Genomic DNA, 24,665 nt, shown 5'->3' with positions numbered 1-24,665 from the left:
TCCAGGCCCTCTATGCTATTGAACTCAGCTCCTCGTTAGGAAACACCTACTGTATGGAAGCACTTGGTTAGATTAGAGATTCCGAGAAGACTCCCTTCCTATCCTGATAGCCCTAGAAGGAACGAGACAGAGGACTTTTAGAGAAGAATCAATCAAATGACATTTGAAAATAGAGGATGACTCTGAGTGTGTGTGTGTGTGTGTGTGTGTGTGTGTGTGTGTGTGTGTGTGTGTTGGGGCAGGAGATGCATTTATGGAAGCCCCCAGAAGGTGGCATGAGAACCAGACCTTGAAGGATGGCAAAGATGGAGAGCTGATGTCAGTAAGGACATTCCAAGTTCAAGGACAGGTGATTAAAGCCCATGTTTAGAAAGGCACCGATCAGATCCAGTTCTCCAGCACCTGATGTCACAGCGAGGGATCAGGGCTTCAGAGATGTCCTTTGCCTTGTAGATCCTTCAAACTGGGTGTATCAATCGCAGTGTGGCTGAAATACAGGGAAGAGGTGGACAGGTGGCCAAAGGCCGTCTCAGAAGGGCTTTGCAAAGCCACTCAAGAGTTTAGTTTTTATCCTAAAGGAATAAGAAGTCTCTGGAAGTCTGAGGAGGGACATGATCAGATTTGATTGTGAAATATTCTTCTGTTAAGGAGATAACGGATTAAAAGCAGTGGTGTGTCAGGAAGAATCGGTCAGAAGTCTGTTACTACCAGCTAAATAAGTCATTGAGGCCTGGACTCTGATGGTGGCTGTTGAGACGGAGATACAGGGATGACTTTCACAGGTGTTTAGGAGACGGATCAGGGAGTTCCTGATGATCACTTGATTATTTGTAGATAGTAAAAGATGAAGAGGTGTTAATCATTGTGTGAGCCGGCACTTGCACTGCTGTGACCAAAAGACCTGACAAGAACACTTTTAGAGAAGGAAAAAGTTATTTGGGGCTCATGGTTCCAGAGGTCTCAGTCCGTAGACAGCTGGCTCCATTGCCCTAGGCCTTAGGTGAGGCAGAACCTCAGGGCAGAAGAGGGTGGTGGAGGAAAGCACCTCAGGACGTGGTACTGGGAATCAGAGAAGTGACTTCCCATCACCAAGGGAAAAATAGATACCCTAAGGGTATGCCCCCAGTGGCTCACTCCCTCCAGTCACACCCTATACAGTCACCACCCAGTTGATCCTTATAAAAGATTCATTCAGTGATTAGGTTCAGGCTCCCAGAACCCAATCATTTCACCTCTAAACTTCCTTGCATTGTCTCAGGCATGGAGCTTTTGGGGTACACCTCCCATCTAAACCCTGGCAATCATGATTCTGAGTTCTTGGCTCCTGCAATCAAGGAGGGGAACAGAGGATCGATCGGGGCTGCAGAAGAGTCCATGGGACAATGTGCATCCTAGGCCCTCTGAGTTGTTCTGTTTCCATGTCTGGAAGATGCCTCCATAACGTTAGGAACCGTTTGGGCTCTTCTTCTGATGCTGCCCCATAAGGACAGGGTCTTGTATGGGATGTGGCTGTTTCAATTGCAGTGAAGCAATGTGCACTAGAGCCAGCTACGGAAAGGAACAGGAGGAAGCCACTGAAGGGTGCAGCAATGGCCGACAGAAATCCAGCACCAGTGACTGAACAGGGGCAGGCTTCACTTGAACCAGTGTAAGAAAGATGCCAGGAATTGAGAGCACTCTGTCCCTCCTGCTCCAGGACTTAGGGTTTTCTGCAGTTCCAACACCCTACAAGAAATTTAGTGAGCGGCCTAACAATAAAAATTTCTAGGGCTCCGTAGCTTAGTTGCAACCCAGGACATGAGTGTTGCTCATCAGCTCTCTGGCCTCTTTCTCCCTGTCTCTCTGGCCAGGGAAACAGCCCTGCTTGGGCCCATGCAGGTCACGCCCTACACAACCCCAGAGGGCTGCATTCCCACAGAGATTTAGTCTTCCTATTAGGACATTTTCTTCATTCTTTCTTATTATTGAAAGTTGAAAAGGTGGCACACGCCTGTAATCCCAGCAGCTGGGGAGGCTGAGGCAGGAGGATCATGAGTTCAAAACCAGCCTCAACTAAAGTGAGGTGCTAAGCAACTCAGTGAAATTCTGTCTCTAAATAAAATACAGAATAGGGATGGGGATGGGGCTCAGTGGTCGAGTGCCCCTGAGTTCAATCCCAAGTACCCCTCCAAAAGTCAGAAACTTACCAAAATTATATAACAAATACTACTGAAATAACAATATTTGTTTGCTTTTTTAAAAGATTCTTTAAAAATATGTGAAAAAGAAATAGGATAGTACTGATAAAGCTGAAATACTCCTTGTTTTCCTCTTCAGTCTTATTCTCCCTCTGTGTCTCGAGTTCATCAAAACTCATGAATTTGGTCAATTTCCTTCCTGTTCATGGGTTTTTAACTTTTACTGCACATATCCACATCCATAAACATAACATAGCCTTGTTTTGTGTGTTTTTATTTAACATAAATAGCCTCATTCAGGTTGTAATGGTTTGCAATTTGCTTTATTTTTCACTTGATTTTGTTTTCAAGATCCAGTTCTATACATTCACATAGATCTGGTCTCTTTAATTGGTGTATAATATTCCACTTTAGGAATATATGCCACCATTTACTTATTGGTTCTCCTACTGAAAGGCATTTGCATTGCTTCCAAATTTTGTCATTACATGCAATGAACACTTGCAATGAAATCCTTTTAGACGTTTTATTGCATGCATTTACCTAAGTTTCTCCAGGGTGAATTAAGTATTATTAAGGTGTAGGTAGAGATGGCACTGCTGTGAATTGGGAATTGAGTGAGAGAGTCCATTTAAAATTGTTGAAGATATTTCCAGACATCCTCGGGTGGGAGGAGGGGTGAAGGAGCCCATGGAAAAATTACATTCAAATACGTCACCCACCCAGAAATTTGTATGTATTTTGTAGAGCAGGCACTTCTCCCCTCTAGGAAGATGTGGGTCCCCCACCCCATGAGAACCACTGTGTAAGTGAGACATAACTGTTTTCAGGGAATGTGTCCCTGGTTCAGATATATTTAAGGAGAAAAGGAATGGAGAATAACTGACTTTAAGATTAAAACAAACAAACAAAAAAACCAAAAAAATAAAAAGACATAACTGATTTGCTTGGATGTCTTCACCTTAGTTACCAAATCTCCCAAAGTCTTGTTTGGGAGAAATATTGTCCAGAAATATTGTGCAGATCTCAAGGGATCGCAGAGGACCAAAGTATAAAGTGCTTTGCTCCTAATAATCCCTTGATCAAGTTTTGGGGTGAGGATGCTCCTGTAGCTGGTCTACTTAGAGGCACCAGGGAGCAAGTAACCAGATCCTTCTGGTGCCAAGTTGGGGCTTAGGAACAATAAGGGTCAAAAGGGGAGTACAAATACGTCCAGAGCCAGGGAATGGAAAGAAGAGAATGAGAAGCTGTGTTAGGCAGCTGTCCTAGGTTAGACAGTGTCCTCCCCGTACCTGAATCCATGACTACCTGGAACCTGTGGCAAGTGGTCCTATTTGGAAATAGTGTCTGCAGGTGTGATCAGATAAGGAATCAAACGGGACCAGGGTAGGTCCTAAATCCATCGTTACCGATGTCCTGATGAGAGGAGAGAAATTTGGACAGAGACACACACACCGAGGAGAATGTCATGTGAAGATGGACTCAGAGGAGGGGAAGACCGTGTGGTGGTGACGGAGAGCTTGGACCCCTGTCACTGCAAGCTCAGAAATGCCAGAGGTTGCTGGGAGTCACCAGATGGTAAGAAGAACCCAAGAAGCATCCTACCTGGGAGCTTGCAGAGAGAGCATGGACCTGCTGAAACTGGGAAACTGACAGAGCCGCCTTCCAAGGTGGTCCCCAGCGACCAGCCTCCTGGTATTCACAGCGCCATGCAGTCCCCTCCCATCTCATGTGGATTGTACTTCATGACCCGCTCCTAGCTAGTTCAGCAAACTCGATGGGGTGTCACTTTCAAATCATATCGGAACCACAGTTCCTTTGCTTCTGCTGATGGGAGGGGTCTGTGTAAGCTGCAGGCCTTTGGCATCAACTCCGAGGGTCACAGCAGGCAAAGCCGGATTCTTCTCTACTAATATCCAGAGGCATGTTGTAGCTCTCAAAGATGGGCTATGCCTGCCAGTGTGGCAGCAGATCCCAGAAGCTCACTGCCAATTTCTTTCTGGGTTCTTGTCTCACAAATCTGAAGAATGAAATCTGTGGACATGGAAGGTAAGAGTGAAAGAAGGAGGGTGTATTCAATTGTGAAGAATAGAGGTAGGGCAATCGGGAGACCCTGCAAAGGTTGCTGCCTCGGTATGCTAGTCTGGGGATTTATATTGCTCTTGGGTCAATGGATAAATTGGTCCAAATTTATGCTGATCAGTTTTCAGAAAAGTAGCCACACTATTGGTGCAAATGTATGATAATCACATCTTGGAAAATATCAAGGTTACTGTTTAGCCTGTAAGTAACTTTCCTGCAATCTCCATTCATTCCTGCCCCCACTTCCATTTTTTCCAATGCTCATCAGGCAGGCAGAGCCACTGGCAGGAAAGGTGACAGGTTGGGTGACCTAGGTCGCCTTGACCCTGTCTTGCCTTGGCTCTGGCTGGCTGTGCTTCAGGCCCACATTACATGACAGGCTCCATGTGGCTGTGGCCCATGCACATCACCTAGGCTGGCCTCCCGGGCTTCAGCCAACCATGCCACCACACTGGTGCTCAGGGATTTGGCTTCATGGCTTGGCTTCAATATTATACAATGCAATCAATTTCTTTTTGTTTTTTCTTACCATTTTTCTTGCTCTCTGATAACTGGTAAAAAGGCATCACACTATGACTTAATGGAGAGGTCCATATGATAAGAACTGAGGAAGGGCTTCAGCCAAGGAGGAACTGAATCCTTCCAACAACCACGTGACTTGTGATGACCACAGTCCTAGTTGTCACCCTATATACTGTGTGAGATCCAAGAGGCTGAGAACCTACCAAACCATGCCTGGATTCTTCACTGGCAAGACACTATGAAATAACACATTTTTTACTTTAAGCCACCAAGTTTTGAGAGTGATATGTTTGCACAGCTGGTATAGAAGCACATTAGAGACCAACGTGGGTGACATATGTGGCCAGATGGTTCAGAAGGGAGAGGAATGGGCTCAGGGTGCTTCACGCTCCTGAGAGCTCAGGCTGGACCTCAGATGCCGCAGAGGTGCACCTGCCCCACAGGACTTTGAAATCCTTGCCCAAGCTCAACACGACTCTCCCAGTTCAAAGAAGCCTCATGCCTAGCTTGAAACCAATGCTTAAAAAAAATAGCATGTTACGTATAATCCAGGGTCCATAGTGGGCAACTAATTTGGAGAACAATTTGGTGAACTGAGAGGGGGGGGAAGGCTCATCATTTTTGCTAGAAAGACCAAAATCATTCAAGTAGGATTTGCCCAAATATTCCTACCAATATGCTTAACTAGTTCATAATCTTCCTTCTGCCTCGGTTTCCATATTTGCAAAATCAAGAGGTTAGCTTTTTATCATCCTTACAGGCTTCTTCAGCATTTATATGTAATCATTCCTTATAAAATAATCAGAAGACCTGGAAATAATGTAGAAGCAAATGGACATTCATGTGAATCACTTCTCATTCTTCAAAACTTAGACCTGACCTCCTCTGGGAAGCAGTCCATAACCTCACCAGATAAAAAAACCCAACTGGATTCTCCTGTTAGTGATACCACTCAGGGACACATCTGCCAATCATGATGTACATGGTGCTTGCTGACTTTTCCAGATCTTCTTCCTCCACTAGCCAGGCAACGACTTGGGACATTTTGAGACTGATATATGTCAAATTCTTCTTTGTATGCACAGGACCTGGCAGGCTGCTTGGTACATAATATCTACCCGGTAACTATTTGCTGAGTGAGTGAGTGACTAGACAGATTCATGGAACTCCTTGGCCCATGGTGAGAACTTTGATTCCTGGGGAAGCAGCCTAGGAAGCTGTGTGTGTCTCTCTTGCCACATGGCTTGCTGGTGGTTGTGGCACAAGGTGGTGAGCCAAGGGCACACGTTGGTGCAGAAAGTCTAATCCCAGGATCCAGCAGACTCAAGAAGTTGGGTAGAAATTTCTCTCCTTTCTGCTCCAACCATGTATGGAGCTTGGAGCAGAGATAATTAATTCACAGCATATGGGGAGACAGATGTTAGGAAAATGTAACAAAGATAACAAGGTCAATACAAGAGAAAGAGGGGGTACAGATGCTGCAGTGATGGAGTGAGTTGTCTCATCGAGTCCTGAGCACCCATGTAATGAGATTTCCTAACAGAGGAGCCACACCAAACAGAAATAAATAGCTGTTTGGAAAGTTACGTAGTTTGTCCAAGGGCACAGAGGAGGTGACTTGAACTTATTTTGTCTCTTTGTATATCCAGGGTACTTTATTACCCCAGATCTACCCATGAGAACATCAGTTTCCCCCCAGTGCAGAGGCTATTTCAAAAGCAATCCCTTAGTGGGGAATCCTGGGTTCTAAGCCATTGTTCAGACCAGAAGTAAAGACATGACCTCACCAGTCCTGCTCTCTTCAAACGGTTATGACAACATACCAGGGACTGGGTGATGTATACACAACAAAAACTTATTTTTCAGTGTCTGGAGACTGGAAGTCCAAGGTCAGGGCATCATGGTTGGGTTCTGGTAAGGACTCTTTTCCAGGTCGCAGACTGCTGACTTTCACTATCTTCCCATGGCGGAGGAATGAGCTAGCTCTCTGACTTCATCTCTTTGAAGAGAGCTCCGTCCTCATGACCTAATTACCTCCCAAAGGCTCCTTCTCCAAAATGCCATCATATTGGGGATGAGATTTCAACATGAATTTTGGAGGAGACACAGACATTTGGTCCTTAACAACAACCAAGGTAGGTCAGGCAATGGGCTTTGGTGGCAGTAAAACTGCCAAGGTTCGGAAAAGTCAAGAGCAGTAAATACTGAGTGTGGATGAAAAGAATCTCATGCATTTGTATCCTGTGTATATACCACTGATTTGGGCTTATCCGCTGACCACAGGATATGGATGCATCACCTTTGACAGTCCGTTTCTTTATCCATGACATGGTGAAAATAACCCCTACCCTATAGAACTGTCATCAAATATTTTTTAAAAAGTGTGTGTGTGTAGAAGCATCTAGTAAATGAATGGGGTCCAAGTTCTGTTTACAGGGCTGAATCAGTCAGGTGAAATGCCTCAGCCACAGAAGCTGATCCAGGTAGGAGATTTCAGAAGAGCTGGAGCAAGGTCGATCCAGGAGGAGGTCTGAGGGAGAAGGGGCAGGTGTCAACTTCTTCTCATGAATATTTTTCTGCTGTGGAAAGTCCCCCCTGAAGCCCCAGCTGACTTCGCTCCTGATCTCATTGGCCAGGTTTACCTTTCGTGCCCCTGGGTCATCCCTAGCAAGGAAAAAGGGACTCCAGTGACTGCTTTACACAATGAGACTACTGTGACTTGCCACAGTCTGGCTGGGCACAATTCAGGAGCCACTTGTCAAAAGAAATGAACTTTATTTTTAGAACACACAACGCACCACACAGCTCCTCAGGAAAAACCTTCAGAGCTCAACTGCCACTTCTGGCTTCCCACAAGCCTCTCAACCTCCCCCACTCCTCTTGCTCTTGAGACCCATTGGCTGGGTCATGTGGGTGGAGTCAAAAAAGTCCCCCAGTGAGCAGCTACATGGTCTGAAAGGGCGGGGAAACAGCCCAATGAGCATCACCACAGAGGACCCAATCAATTGGCAGCTAGAAGTTTGCTGGGGCTGCTGTGAGCCAATCGTCAGCTGGCACTGGAAGTTTGCTGGCAGCTGGAAGTTTGCTGGGGCCCCTTCGGCTGTGGCTCTCAACAGTGACTGGGATGGGGCACTGCCTCCCCTGGGTGCAGGCCTCATTTGCCAAATACCAAGATCTGATAGCTAGCCAGTCAGGTAGGAATGACCTGGGTGGACAGATAGAACCAAAGTCACACAGAGATCCGTGAGTTTCCGGTTGCTGTTCTATAACTAACGCATCACCACAAGCACCATCTTCAAACAGCACTCCTTTATTGACTTACGGTTCTGGAGACCTGAAGTCCAAAGTGCGTCCCATGGGACTAACATCAAGGCCTTGACGGGGCTGGTTCCTTCTGGAGGCTCTGAAGGGAGAATATTTTCTTGACTTTCATCTTCAGGAGTCGACCTGCCTTTGTTGAATGGTGGGCTCTTCTTATCACATAACTCCAGCATTTTAATTCCATTATTCTTATCTCTGACCCACCAGTCTCCCTCTTATAAGTACCCTCACGATTACATCGGGTCTACCTGGATAATCCAGGATCACCTTCCCTTTCAAGGTACTTGACAATCGAAAAGTCCCATCAATTCCTGGGAATTGGAGGTTTAAAACTTGCAGGGGGCGGGGGCTGTTGTTTTTAGCTTACATGAAAGACACATGGAACTTCATCTTCCAATTCAAGATGGTGAGGCAAAAGTGGAAGTAAGAGAACCTGGCAGTGTGAGTAGATACTGGGAAGATGAAGGTCTGGAAAAGCTATGGTTTAAGGCATGATTCCATGAAGAGCCAGAAGGATGTGGCGTCTACCTTTTAGAAGGTATGGAATTATGTTGTTTTTATCCATGCTGGATACCTCCCCCGCACCCCACCCATCCTCACATACAAAGAGAAGTCGGTCATGAGGCTTAAATTTTTTTTTCTCATTTCAAAAGCTGAGGCATCAGGCAGGAAGCCAAAAATTGGGCGTCAGACATTGTAATTATGGGATGATGGAGAATTGGCCCAACTAGATATATCTAAAACAGGTCTCCTGCTTGGTCCAGGAAGGAAGCTGGAGGCGTATGTAAAAGATCATTAAGTAGAATCTTGAAGACATGGGGGAAAGGAGTTTCTCTGACCAAAATCACCAAGGAGACTGTGAGCCAGGAGGAGGAGAGGGAAGGGTGGGATGCAGAATGGCAGGATGGGGCGGTGCAGAATAATGAGACGTTTCTTTGCTGCACAGCCAATAGGGAACAGAAGTGGGAGCCACCTACCTGCACTTGGAAAGAAGTTTGGGGGCCACCAATTCAAACAAGGAGATACTGGCTTCGGCGGAGTCAGATTCTTATAAAATGTGGGCCATAGGCATCAGTTGTTTCCTCTGCTCTGATCCAAGACCCCAGTAAAATAAGTGTCATGAGATTTTTTAAAAGACACACACTCATGAAAACAAAGACCAAGTATGCAAAAAAAAAAAAAAACCAGAGGAATATCAAGAGAACTTCAGATGCTAGTAAACAAATGGATAATTAAATTTTAACTTTGCATGCCAGATAAATATAATGCCCATAAGGTTGCTGAGTAGAACAAGAAGCCAACCAATTTCTATTATGGAATTCTGTAAACACTCTGGAATTTAAAGCAATAGATGTCTTAAAAGGAAGGTATCTTTGAAGCTGAGAAGTCAAGGATTGGTTAAAACTCTGTGAGAGAAGCAGTCAGACGCAGTGCATTCCCCACTCCATCCAGAGCAACCAGCATTCCCACTCCCCTCCCTAACAGGAGGCTGGAGGTGTGCTAAGCCTTGGAAGAGCTATACCGGAGGAACTTAGGAGTCAAGAACACCAAGATCAGCTTGGGAAGAGTGGGAGGTGCAGTTAGTAACTATTGGGATTTAGGGAGTAGAAAGATGTTAGCCCTTTGACAGGAGATTGGAAGGAGTCACGCTGGCCCATAGGAGCAGAGTCTTACAGATACCAAGAGAGGAGCCTTGGTTAACAAAATACCTTGATGCTTCCAGGAGCATCCCACTGGAAGTCACTAATGCACAAGAACATCACATGTGCATGGAGCTTCTGTTCCTCCCTTTGGAATGTGAGAGGAGACCAGACTCTGAAACATTTGAGTGATGCCTCTACCTGAAAAGAGAAGAATAAAGAAAACTGACACCAGGCAGAAAGAAAAGAAGGAAAAATCTATGAGTGGAAACTTCCAATTTATATGCTCAGAGAGATAAGAAAATACATTAAATCCATGAAACCAGCATTGCCTGATTTTTTTAAATGGAGCTTTAAAATAACAATATTTGTCTTGAAAATTAAAATCATGAGAGACAAATTACAAAGATAGAGGGATCTATAGATACAAATATAAATGTAGATATATAGATTATCAAGACAGAATGGAAACATAATGAAAAAGAACAGGGAAAGATAAGTGTCTTAGAAAGTTAATTCATTCAGAAGGTTAAAAATTGAACTGAGAAAAGTTTCAGAAAATGAATATATTAGAGTAGAAAAAAAAATGTTCCATAATTAAAGACTGTCGGTGTTCAGATTCAAAAGACTCACTTTGTGCTAGCACAATAAATACATCATTATGAATTTCAGAGTAATGATGTTAAATGAAAATCTCAAAAACTCTCAGGAAAAAAAAATATCACATACACACAGATGATCAGAAATCAAGCAATCATTAAAATTATTAGCTGCAATATCAGAAGCTGGAAGACAATAGAAATACCTTCAAAACTTGGAGGAAAATATTTGCCTATATTTCTTTGTATAGCTAAGATAGAGATATGCAATAAATCAAAGTATTCTACATCATGCATCTTTTCTTTGGAAGCTACTATAACATCAAATCTTCATTTTGATGAGGTAAAATGAATAGAGAGATAAAAATGCACAAAATGGCAATTCAAAAAGAAAGAGAAGGATGTCAAGAATGAGAGACAAGCTACAAATCTAGAAACCAACCACTTTTTATTGGATCAGGAAAATGGAGAGGTCTAGGAAGGGTGTTTTCAAGATGGAGGTGGGATGAAAATCATAGATTTTCTCCTATGTTTGAACATATTGAGAGACACTTTTTATTTCTGGAATAGAGTTTGGGGATGCAGGTGATTATGTATATGAAGGGAGTGAAAAATTTTTGAAATATTGAGGCAATTATTAACTCCAGGAAAAACAAAAGGTAGTTCAAGAAGGGAAATATAAACATTATAGTGCTGTGCACTGAACAGCTGGGAATACAATTTGAACACAACAAATCATATAAAATTATTTAGCCAAGAATTATATTACAGTTATTTGGGAAGATAAGTTCATGATGAAGAAAAGGGTACTTGTGTGCATACATATGTGAATATCACATATTAAGAAGGCATAAGAATTTAAAATTCTTTTTTTAAGGGGGGACTGGGGACTGAGCTCAGGAGCACTTGGCCACTGAGCCACATCTTCAGCACTATTTTGTATTTTATTTAGAGAAAGGGTCTCACTGAGTTGCTCCTGACTTTTGCTGAGGCTGACTTTGAACTTAAGGTCCTCTTGCCTCAGCCTCCTGAGCTTCTGGGATTATAGGTGTGTGCCACTGTGCCTGACTTAAATCCTTTTTTAAAACAAAAATATCTACTCAGCAATTAGGCATAAAAAGAAAAGTTTTCACAGAAACTACTCCAAGATTTAAAATATTCACCTCTGGGGAGCAAAACGAAGGGTTTGTAAGGAGTGGGATAGTGAATCTCTGTTTTCCATTTCAACCCTTGAACGCTTATTAGTTTTCTGTGACTTCTGTAATAAATTACCATAAAGCTGATGGTTTTAAACAGCAGAACGTTATTCTCCCACAGTTCTGTGGTTAGAATGCCAAAATCGATTTCCCTGGGCCAAACCCAAGGTGTTGGGAGGGCTGTGGTCTGTCTGGAGGTCCTAGGGGAGAATTTGTTCCCTGCCTCTTCTGAGTTCAGGTGGCTACTGGCACTACCTGGTTTGTGGCTATGTCACTCCAATCTTTAAATCTCTCTCCACTCCATCATCACAAGGCTTTCTCTCTGGGTATAAAATCTCCCTCTCCCTTCATCTTATAAAGATACATTTAGAGCTCACCTGGACAACCCAGAGTCACCTCTTCAATCATGATCCTTAATTTAATCACGTCTGCAAAGACCCCTTTCCCAAGTAAGATGACATGCACAGGTTCCATAGATGGGACTGTGGGGATTATTCCTTAGCTAACTATGAACATTTTAGAAACATGTTAGTACATCTCTATATGATACATTAATTAATTAAAGGAAAGAAGGTATTTCAACATTTTTACTGTGATTATCCTTGAAAAGTTCTGGGAGGTTTTCCGTGGCCTCTCTAACGTGGTCTTACATTTCGAGCATACATGAGTCGTGTAAAATGTTAATTTGTGAGTTGGGGAAAAAAGAGGCAAGGAGAAATATTTCATGCTTTGGCCAATCTGCATTTGCAGCTAACTGGTTCCAAGTTTTCCGTTTCAAATACAAACCCCAGGCAAGTCTCCAGCGAAGTGACACCGACATTCACGTTGTTCTCTGGAAGACATATGTGTGTTGCAAACACACGCCTCCCAGAAGCCAAGAGCTCAGGGGCTGGAGGGAGATTTTGTGGGGTTTCAAAACTGAAAAGAGTACTTTGAAACCCAATCTAGAGAGTCCTTTGCTCTCAGACGCACAGCCTATCTGCTTCCCACCGTTTAGCTTTTATCTATTTTTCTCCAACTGGCTGAACCCCCACATGAGAACGTGAAAGTTGAAAGGGACTTGAAAGATGGTTGGGTCTAACAGGATACAGCTGAGTCCAGAGGATCCCAGGGACGAATGGATGATTTCCCAGGCAAGGAGACAGGACGTGGACCTGAGGCTCCTGATTCTGGATGCCCAGAGCACCTAGCCTCTTCTTTAGTCCATGAATCTCTGCCCTTTGCTTCTCTGTAATTTAGGAAGTCCTGGCATCTGCAAAGAACAGGAAGATGAGAAGACGGAGTGACTTGGGCTCAGGGGAAAAATAGAAAAGTGTGCTGGAGAGTTGGTAGTACTAAAAAGCCAGGTCTGGATGAAGTCTAGGATTTTTATCCAAGTCAAAAACCTGAGGCCAAGAGGACCAATGGAGCTGTGGGGTGAAGATCTGAGCCTAGAGCTTTGACCCGGCCCCTCTAGCTCGGGAGAAGAACAGAAGCAGGACTTCCCAGGAATCGTGGGCTCTGAGGGGCACCCTGAGTCTAAAACAGAACAGTGAATAACACTGAGGGGTAGGCTCAAGGCTCAGTTCTGTGTCATGCCCTCCCCTGCCTAAAGCCTTCCATAAGTTTTCATTTCAGTTAATTAAAGTCAACACACTTTGTCATGATGCACCAAATGGCTCCTCTCTCTCCAGCCTCAGGTCCTCTCACTCTGGCAGGCATCTGGCTCTCCGTCCCTCCAACATACCAAGGTCATTTCTCCCTGAGGGACCTTGTACTGCTGTTCCCTCTTCCTAGGAACCCCCCCACTCCCTGCACCCAACACACCATCCTTTTTGTGTCTGCTTCCTTTTTATCTTTCAATTATCCTCTTAAAGTAGTAGCCATCCCAGAAGGGGCTTTTCTAGGCCACTATCAAAATTAACCCTTCTGGAACCCGAGCACCATCCGCAATCCTGTTTAGTTTCTTCATGGAGCTTACTGCTGTCTGATCTTATTAGTGTCTAGTCTCTCAGCCCCATGAAAGCAGGGACCTTGTCCTGAAGCCTCCAGTCCCTGGTGCACAGCCTGGAGCGGAGAGGGTGAGCAAATAACTAACTGTCCTGGGTTCAGTTCCAGAGCAGGCAACAGATGACCCAGGCACAGCTAACCCCGTCACTGAGTCTCCAAGTGAATGTGGTTGTGCTGTCTGTACATAGATGCTGCAGCCTCTGGACTATCAATGAGTAGGTTCCCTTGCTCACAGGATCTCCCCAGCTCCTCCCTCAGGGCATGTCTGCATCCTTTTGAACAGAAGTGAAGGGTTACAGTGTGTACTGTTATTTTGAAAGCTGATGGTGTTGCTCCGGTTCTGTTCCCTTGATGGAAACTTCAGAGGTATTTAGGCTGCTCAGATTCCAATTTCAAGTGACCTGTGCTGCTGGGAATTAAGAGATGCAGGTTTCTTCCACTCTCCCCTCACAATAGGCTCCTCCTGCCTTGCAGTCTTGGTTACATAGTGTTTAATGGTTAAAATCAGAGGCATCCACTTCCCAGGAAGACAAAGGAGAGAAATGTGACTTTGTAGCTGCTACTCTGTGCCAGGCACCATGCTCGATCACTTGGTCTTTGCATCCATTGGAGAAGTTGTAATCACCATTTTAAAAATGAGGAAATGGAGGTAGTTGACTAAGGCTCAAAAGCTAGTATGAGCCTGGTGTGGTGGTGGACACCTGTAATCCCAATGGCTCAGGAGGCTGAGGCAGGAGGATTGCAAGTTCAAAGCCAGCCTCAGCAACAGCAAGGTTCTAAGCAACTCAGTGAGACCCCATCTCTAAATAAAATACAAAACAGGGCTGGGGTATGACTCAGTGGGTGAGTGCCCCTGAGTTCTATCTTCAGTACCAAAAGAAAAAAAGAAAAGTTAGTATGATTTCAAGCCAAGACACAAACACACATTTTCATGATCCTAAACCAAAATTCTCTCCAGGATGGAAGACAGGAGCTATTGCCTTCCAGAATGAGCCCTGCTCCTCACCACATCATCAGGAGGAACACCCTGCCCAGTCAGTACAGCCAAGCGCCCGCCACTCCACCAGCTCCCGCCATCTGTGGGGCTCCAGCTGTCACATAGACAAATTGGCCTTTGGATCAGGAGTATTGACAGTGAAAGGCACACATCTTTAGTTGATCCTGAGACTAATACAGATGGATGTGGGGAGGCAGGCAGGATGACTCCTCATGAGGGGTCCATTGATGGAAGAAGCCTGATTGCCATCTTAATCCAAAAGCTTTCTCACTGACAAAGTGACTTGCAAATACATCACTCTGGCAGTCCCTAATGATCAAGTGAGTTGAACTGAATTATCCAAGGTGGCACTACAAGGATTATCTCTGCTTAGAACAGCCATGGTTGACCCTGACTAGGAAAGAGTCTACCTGTGTCAAAGTGCTTAAGCCCTACACTGAACTCTTCCCAAGTCAAGATAGGTGCTGAGATCAATGCCCTGCAGAGCTCAAACTATTGTTTAGAAGGTATACACTGTCCTACTTCCTGTCCCTTGTATAGAAGTGAACTAAGCTAAGTACTGTAACACACACACACAACACACACACACACACATATGTGTGTGTGTGTGTGTGTGTGTATAAAACTGAAGTTAGGTATAAATGTAAATGGTATGATCCAAGGAGGCTTGGCCACTCAGATACTTTGTGCAGAACTGAATATTGAACCTTGAGCTGAAAGATTATTGCAGTTCCGTTCCCTTCCAGCAGGGGAGGCCTTGTCTCCCTGCCTCCACCATACACATTTTTCAGGGTACTCTAGGCTCTACAGCTGATCCCCGGCTTCTCCATCTGCAGAATCCCCAGCTCTATGCTATCCCTGATGATGTTGTGATTCCACAAATGATGATGTATTCTAAAGTCAGAGCGGACTGACCTCTTTGGGAACCGTATATCAAAATGATAGCTCCACACTATGACATCAGAGATATTATGCCTCTCTCCCATTGGCAACTGCTTTTTAAGAAATTATTATGGTGAGGTTATTAGTTTTACAATAAGACTTAGAATCCTCCCAAAACTCTACTCTTTACCTCAGCCTTGGGAAGTCACATTTTCAATCTATAACAAAGGGGAGCAATTTTCTCGTGATAGCTTCAGGAGTCTGGGGGGATGCCAGGATGGCAGGAGCAAGCCTTCATCTCCTAACCTCCGTCCATCAGAACTACTGTCCCCTCTCCTTTGAGCAATATGGGGACTGCATTTCCAATTTATTTTCCCTTCCTCCTTGAATCTACTAAAACAGAACGGTAACACTCATGTAAGAGCTAACATTTATTAATTGCTTACTACATACTACTAGCTTTGCTATTTCTTTATGATTGGTGACTTATCCTTTTTTCTTTGTCCTTGTGTGTTTTAAATGACTTATTTCTCCATCTGGCAATTCCATTGTATTGGAGACTGCTGTCTGACCATGGATGCTATCTGCTGCCTCCTGTTCGCGGGGTACCACTTTTTCATGTGCTTTGTCATGGAGTTCATCTTTGGCAGGACCCTGTAAGAGTCCTGTGTAGGCTGGGTTAAGGTTATATCCATTAACCCAGAGTTTGATTTTATTCTGCTGGAAACTCTAGGGGTATTTCAGGCAGGAATTTCTTTATGTTGATGTCCTGTAAAGGTAAAGGTTCAGTGTATGTAAATAGCAAATCTAAGTGAGGTCAGGGTCATGATGACAAGCATCATTGACAGGAACAACTCCTCCTCCTCCTCCTCCTCCTCCTCTTCCTCCTTCTCCTCCTCTTTTTCCTCCTCCTTCATCTCCCTCATTTCTGCAGTATTCAGAGGAAGGCATTCAAAGTTCCTTGCCATTTTCCTGAGTGGGCAGGGAAATTTCTTTATCTTCTATTCAGTTACTGAAGGTCCCAATTTACTCTGAAATCTGTTTCAACTCTTGGCCTGATATGAGTTTAAGAACTCATAACCTGTATCCAAGGGAATGTTAAAAATTCAAACTACTTCAGTAAGTCTGTCTTTGTCTCAGGGCAGCACAAATATGAGACTCTATTTAACCTTCTACGTTTCTGGGTTTAGTTTTTCTCATAAAGGACAAATATGCATTTAAAAATATGTTTATTATATTTATCTGGAATATCAAATCCCCTCCAACCCTGAGGAGAATTAAAGCCATGTTATTTTCTAGCTTTCTGAAAATTGAAGTCCTTTGGTAGTTCTTTATAGATATTCTTCTCTAATCCTACCAGTTTACGTCATGGATACTACTATTTTCTATTTTTTCTACTTTTTAAAATTATTTGGTACATTATAATTTTATGTGATAATGGGATGCCCTGTGACATATTTGTACAGACACCTAACATAATTTGGTCAGTTTCTGGAAATGATAAACTTGCTCATAAATAGCAACCTCTTATTCACAGCTGGCTCTATCTTGCAACCAACCCGTGTTCTGAACCCCTGTACAAAAAAAACCCTGCTCCTTCACAGGCTTGTTTGGGGTGCTGTGTCTGTGGAAGCAGTACACTAGGAAGCAGAGGACCATGCTGAGGGTGAGCCCCGTGATCCTGGAGGTGTGACTCCCATTCCCTTGGTTTCCATCTGTTCAAGGTGGACCGAACCAATCATCTCTTCTCCACGGTATCCCATGGGGTTCTTATGAGAAGAGAACCCGTTATAAAAGCTTGGAGCTTGTCCTCAGAAGTGATGTTAGCACTACTCAGTTGGCTAAAAAACCAATTGTTCCCGCTTCATTGGAGATGTGTGTGTGTGAGTGAGTGTGTGTGTGTGTGTGTGTGTGTGTGTGTGTATCACGCTTGGTTTCTGAACAGATCCCTTTGGGAAATTCCTATTCTCCTGCCAATAACACATCAAATCCCCAGTGAAAAGGAGGCACTCTGTACCGATGTACAGACAATGGTAAATAATGTGAGATGCTCAAACGGCAGAAGAGAAGGCACCTTCAATTTCCTCGCCACCCTCCTGGGCTCTGAGATAAAGTCAAACCTCTGCCCTCCCTTGCTGCCAGGAAATGAGCAGCTGGTCTCTGCTCCCCTTTCCTTTCTCCCAAGTCACAGACCCCATCCAGCCCAGCCACACCCTACTCCCCCCGTACCCTTTTCTCCCCAACAGAACAGTGTGGCCCACCCATTGTATGTCAGTTTCTGAAGACTTTGCCTTACCTGTTAATTTATTGGAGCCTCATCAATACCTCCTGCAGCAGACTGGGAAGGACGTATTAGCCCCAACTTTCTACAGGTGATTTTTGCCCTAGAAACCCAAAGCGATGTCTCACGCATTCTCTCTGCTTTTACTTATGGCTTGCTCTTCTGATGGGGGCACTTATCAGCAGGCTGAGTGTTATGATCTGGGGTGACAGATCTCCTGTGTTAATGCAGGATTATCCAGGGGTAAAATGATTAGGTTGAGAGTTGCAAACTAATCCATCCACCCTAGTTTGGATGGATTAACTGGTGCTCACTATGGGCAGATGGGGCATGGCTGGAGGAGGTGGGTCACTGTGGTGTGACCTGGAAGGATGTATCTTCCCTGCAGCCTCTTGGTTCTTCCCTCTCTACTTCCTGTCCACAGTTAATAAAGGTCCCCTTCACCACACCCTCCTGCCATGATGTTCTGTTTCACCTTGAGTCCAGAGCAATGTAATCCACCCACTATAGATTAAAACTGTGAAACCATGAGCCAAAATAGGCTTTTCCTCCTCTACATTGTTCTCGTTGGTATTTTGGTCATGGTGACGAAAAGCTGACTAACACGGTGACCAAGGATGAAACTGACCCTCTTGAGTCTTATTTTCTACCTGGTCATAAAAAAAATAAAGAAAAAGAGGATAGATAAGAATAACACTTGAATACTTCCCACATGCGGGCACTCTTTTAAGAATTTTGTGTGTATGACTCAAGCTTATCTTCAAAACAGAACTCTGAGGTAGGTACAATTTTTCTCTTCCTTGTGCAGATGAGGAAACTTCAGCACAGAGAACTTGCCTGTGGTTATACAGCCAAGAAGAGGGAGCACTGCAATGGCAGGCAGCGAGTTAGATAGCTGGGTGTTGGGGATTCAATGATAATAATAAGCCACTTCTACAATAATACCTACATCTAAACAGCATGCCTGTGTTATAACTCCCCGTGAAAATTAAAGTGAATGGTGTGTATGAAAGCCCCCTTGAATACCAAGAACTATGTGAGTATAAGCAGTTGTGATTTTTTGATTAGTAAAATCTACTTTCCAAATTAATGACATGTCAGCAAGCATTTTGATCAACCACTCCTCATATCAAGAAGTCCTAACTGAACACCTACTATGGGCACCTGGCTGCATTGTACCATAATGATCATGTCCTAAGTTGCTTTATGTACTCTGGGCCTCAGACCATTTGCTTGCTCCGGTGTTAGATTGGAAATGCTTTGAGGCTTCAGCCAGGCTCAAGGTTGTAACTAGCAATGATGTCTGCTGTGGCCGCTTGATGGGAAAGTTGTATTTTGCTGCTGGCTAGGTATTGGTCATCAGCATCTTGGGGAGGTGTCCTTTTTTAATAGTGGCTGGTAGCAGCATCCTGAAGCATTTGAAATTTGAATGGGGAAAGGGAGCATTAATCTGTAAAGAGGGAGCATGGATTGATGACCTGGAAGAGTGTCCCTGGTGACTCCGGTTCCTCCTCATAGCACATGTGTTGAGCACCTACTATTTTTCCTTGGCCAACTATGTGGTCAGCAGAGCTTGGTCGATCATGGCTCCTAGTGTGATTACAGATTGGGAGAACTTACTGTGAGAAGCGCCTTATTTGCTGTACTCCTCCCACCAGTGGAACATTCTGCAGTGTTGTGGGTGCTGCCTGGTACAGTAGCTGCTAGGCACTTGGGGCTGTTTTTCCCTTGGCATGTGGCCAGTGTGGCTGAAAAATTGAGATTTTCATTTTCTTGGAAGCTATTTAAATTTAAATCCCTGCATTGATGGACAGATGCTTTATTGGACCAGGAGTCTTGAAATTTTCACCTCTTTTTCTTTGTGTGTTATGCCAATTTCATGGACGTCCTCACTATAGGAAGACCAGACATGTCCACAAAACTTTCATGTGGGAGTCAGAAACTGAGCCAATGAACCCAAGAAATCTAGAGGAAGAGCGGAAATGTAAGGAATGCCAGAAAATGTAGCAAAATCCACTGGAGATAATGTTTCATAGATATAAGGGAAGATCTTAAATCAATAAAACAAGAACTAGATGCTGTGAAGAGGCACAGAGAATAAGAAGCAGATTCAAAGTCCAAGGCAGGAGAGAGGTAAGAAGGTATTTGAGGAAATCTTGAAAGTAGCTCTATGAATAGAGCACGGAAATAGAAGACAGAGGATAAGAATACTAGAAGATTAATTCAGGAGTTCCAACACTTTGATTAATAAGAGCTCCAGAAATAGATCCCAAGCTAAGTAAAATAAATTATCAGATAAATAATAAAAGAAAAGTACTCAGAGTTTAAGGATGACTGAGAAGGCCCACACTGGCTGCCCAGACAAATAGAGTTTAAATGAACCAACCAAGACATGGTACCATGACATTTCAGAAGCATTCAGACTTTATAAACTTCAGAGAGGTGTGGGGGTAGAGTAACACACAGACAGACAGACATTCCAATTATTTACTAACCACATTGGATTCAAAAATACCCAAAGACCAAGGCCTTTATATTTATGAAAGAAGATGTCTTGAAAATCTGTCAAAGCATAGACTCTATCTAAAATATATGATCGAGATTCTCTCTTTGTAGATTTGATGCCAAAACAAATGATTGGGTCAAGTGCAAAGACAGATGAAGTCATATTCAGGTTTGCAAGAACTCAAATCCTTCCCATGCATTCTTTCTTAGAGACTCAAGAACTCAGGAAGGTGTGATTCAGGAACGAGGAGGGTCTGGTGTAAGCTCAACACAGCAGGGAAAGAAATAAATCCCCCAAAACAAGACAAACAAGTCCCAGGGTATGGAAAGGGCAGCATTCTTCACCTGCATTCGAAAATGGAAGGTTCCAGGAGCCAGGTCTCCCAATAAACGCTACGGCAATCAGTACCGCTGTTAACCAACAAGCAATAGGTTAGTGCTTTAAACATGAGTTTGCGAAAACTGAAGATATATTTCAATCAGATTCCTGTAAGAAAGCTAAGCATTGTTTTAAAAGGAGCCTATTAATCTAAGAATACCAGAATTTCACGAGAAAGGAAATAAATCACAATAAAATTCTTCCTTTAGCAGTGATCAGTATTTATAGAGCTATAATAGTGCAAACACTGACTTGACATAATAAAAATTGAAATAAAATGGTATCAGGAGGAAATGAGAAGGGGCAGAGGGGTAGGTGGTGGATGTGAGTTAAATATTCCTCTTTCACAAAAGAAAGTTCATGTCTGACTCTGAAGATCCAGAAAGAGCTATTTAAGCATAGGATTAGAAAACAAAGAAGGATCCAGAAGAGAAGAAGCAGGCTGCCATGAGCTTGTGGGGCTGAGCTGGGAGGGGTCAGCGTACAGGGGTAGAAGGTGTTTGTTCTAAGACTTTCTGTAGTTTTAATATCTTTTTAAACAAATGCACGCATGCACTACTTTCAACATTTGCCGATCTAAAATGTCATGAAATAATGTCACAAATTTAACATATTTTTAAGAAGCTTTCGTTCCAAATGAGATGAGCTCTCAGAAACCTGGCAAGCTGAGTTGTGCAGAAGGACTTGTTTGCTGGGCTTCCCCAGAGTGGTGTTTTCACTGGACAATTAAGCAGATGAAAAGCTGGGCTTGTTTGGTTTCAAATATATTTTACTTACAGACGTACACACACAAAAACACAAATACACACACACACACACACACACACACGTGTGTATAACCTTACAATAAAGATAGGTCCCCATTCCAGTCCTATGTACTCCATTTACAAAACACTATTTGGATCATACATTTAATTGCACTATTTTCAGTCTGTTTCTTTGTATTTTTACTACACACACACACACACACACACACACCTGTAAAGATATGTTAATTTATTTATTTTGCAATTCTCACTTAAATGCTCTCATGGGCTGTGAATTATTCTGCTGCTTCCTTTGCTCTTTCAATGCCCTGAGACCTGTCCGTGTTGGTATAAGGATCTGGTTCATTCGTTTTATTCCACCCTGGGAACACACCGGAATTTGTTTGTCCTTCTAGTTCTTTGCCCTTGTGGGCAATGTAGAAGTGATTATGCTTTCCGGGGTTCATACTAAGCATGTGCAAGGGTGTCCCCCAGCCTACATACCTAGAAACAGGATTTCTGGGTCACAGCGGATGCACGTTTTCCATCTTACCAGGTCACTGGGTCAACATCATTTTTAAACACTATTAAATAGTGTTTTCGGCAGACTCTGGCTCCTGGGTGACAGGCTGGCACAGACGGCCTGTTGGGGGGCGCGGGGGCTGTATCTGAAACACCATCTGTACAGCTGTCACAACAACCCAGAGGGTCCCCTGTCCGAGGTGGCTGTGGGGACCGCGGCAAAGACACATGTATTCAGGTTCTTCCTGACAGGCTGGCTCTGACATTTAAAGGGCTGGTGAGGTTCTTTGTCCTTTTACAAACAGGAGGGACATCAGCTCAGAGGCTGGAGGGAGGCTGAGCGAGATAGAACCGTAGAGCTCAGCGTCTGGGCAAAGAAGCTCCCATGGGTGGGAGGGGGGTGTTCATGTTCCTCTACTCAAGTGTTAGGGTAACATTTGTGGATGACGTGTCAGATGTGGAACTAGACTCTGGAGTCGAAAATCCACAAGAGAGGGACTCTTCCCTTCTGCTGAGACATAGTAGGCATGGCTGGGGAAATCTTCTCTAGCCACGTTCCTTTCCAGAGAAACAACCCCTGTCCTTGGGCCACCGCCTTGTTCCCAATCATTGCAGTAAGGGCCCTCACCCTTGGGCTGTGAAAGCTGTCTCAGATGATGGGACCAGAGGTCACTTGACTCAAAAGTGCTTGCTAATCTTAAGGCCATCCAATGTCCAACGGCTTAGCCCCACATTGAGAAGAAGAGTGGGATTTAAGCAAAGCAAGGCATAAGCCGGCTGCGGGCCCTGGGCTGGAAAGTCAGGAAGGCAGAATCTGGGCAGCCATTTCACTTGATGGGTGAGGTGAGAAATCAGGGAAGAGATGGAGCAGAGAGGAAACAGAGGAGAGAAGAGATCAGGGGAATCTCCCTACCGCTGAGCGATGGAGAAAGCAGCATTGGCTCTTGTATCCCCAGGTCCCAGGTGTAAACTCCTCACCTGTCCTCTCTTGGGTTGCTCATGACACTCTCCACTGGAGCTTGATGATAAACCTCCCTTGCTGAGTGAGCTTGAGTGGAGTCCCTTTTTCTAACTCTGAAAGCTCAATCAGAAACTTGGGGAATTGGAGAGGAGGAAATATTTGAGATTGACATTCAGGTATGGCTTGGTCTTGGCTGAGGAGTGGAGAAGCATGCTCTAGGTAGTGGGAGCAATGTGAATACCAACAGAGAGGAAAGAGCATGAGCATGTGTGGAACTTGAGTGAAGTCCAGCCTGGCTGGAACATGGGGTGCCTGAAGGGGAAGGCGAGTTGTGCAGAGAGAAGGAATGCTGGGCCAGACCACCACCATGCTTTCCTCCCAGGCCTAGGTACCAGGGCTTTATTCCATTGACAGTGGGCAGTCATTGGATGGGACACAGTTTTGCAAGGAGGAATCAAGTTTCCCAGACTCTGTAAAGGTGTAGATGTGAGGTTGAAGTGCAACCTCAAAGCCCACCCTTGACCTTGCCTGGAACTTCCAATGATAGAAAAGTTATCCACCGCCCCAGGCTGCAAATCTTCCTCATAGAGCCATGAAACATCAGATTGGGAAAGAATCTCAGAGATGCTACAGGTGTGCTCTGATTGTCTAGAGAAAGCAATGGGTCGCCATCTCCCTGTGAATGGGTCAGAGTGCTGGAACTAGGATCCAAGCTGTCTGCCTCCCTTTTAGCGCCCCTTCCTATCACTGTACTGTCTTTCAAAGCAGACCCTCCACCAGGCACCTGTGATCCCAGCCCTTTCACAGGGTGAGGGTTCACCCTGACTGATGTTGAGACTGTCCCCATCTTCAGAGCTCCTCAAAGCAGGCACCAGATTCTAATCGAGGGTGCTTGCTTAGCACTCTCCATGCACCTACTTTCTCCTGACAGGCCCCTCTTCTTCTCTTGGCTTTCCTACCATCAACATGCTTTTGACCTTCTCAGACTTGGTGCACCTAATGGACCACCCAGATTCTTCTGGCACCCCTGAGCAACCCTGGTGAGTCCCCTGACTACAGACCTGGTGTTCGTCACAACTGCTTCCACGCAGTCCCCCGAGACACATCAGGTCTGTGTAGCCCTGCTCCTCCCACCCAGCCCAAGGCCAACCTGTAGCAGAATGTTCCCCTGGGAGAAGTGACATCAACAGACTTAGAAGCCCCGGACAAGATAGGACAGAAAGGAAAGTCAAAAATTGAGAGGATTCTAAGTTTATGTACAAATTTAATGCATGCCAGATAAAATTAACAGGACGTTGTTTTTCTAAAGATGAACTTCGCTTTAGAACATTGTGTGAACACAGCATGGTGCTGGGATATTCTTTGAAATTATGCTACTGCCTAAGAAAGGACGGACAGATCCGTGGGACAGAGTAGCAAATCCAGAAATTAAACCAAATAATAAGGGAATTTGGCATACGAAACAGATAACATTTTAAAGTAATGGATAAAGAATGGATGATATCATACAGAATATTGAGGCAGCTGAGCAGCTATCCAGAAAAAAAATACAGTTGGATCCCTACCTCACAAGACACCAAAATTAATTTCAGATGAAGTAAAGAATTTAGTGACAAACTCATAAAGAACTAGAATTTGGGATGGACTTGCAGATACATACAAATATGAATATGTACTATACACACATCTATGTATCTATCTATCTACCTACCTACCTATGTGGTATTTTGATGTAGAAAGTCCTTCTAAGTATTTCCAGCAATATTTGGAAGTCACTGGAGGAGAAGGTACAGAATTCAATTTCTGTGTGAAAAAAAAAATAAAAAATAAAAAACAACGTCCCACCATAAATAGTTCCATGTTCAA

This window comes from Ictidomys tridecemlineatus, chromosome 6 (genome assembly GCF_052094955.1).
Source record: "Ictidomys tridecemlineatus isolate mIctTri1 chromosome 6, mIctTri1.hap1, whole genome shotgun sequence".
Classification (NCBI taxonomy): Eukaryota; Metazoa; Chordata; class Mammalia; order Rodentia; family Sciuridae; genus Ictidomys; species Ictidomys tridecemlineatus.
This window is presented reverse-complemented; position numbering follows the sequence as displayed.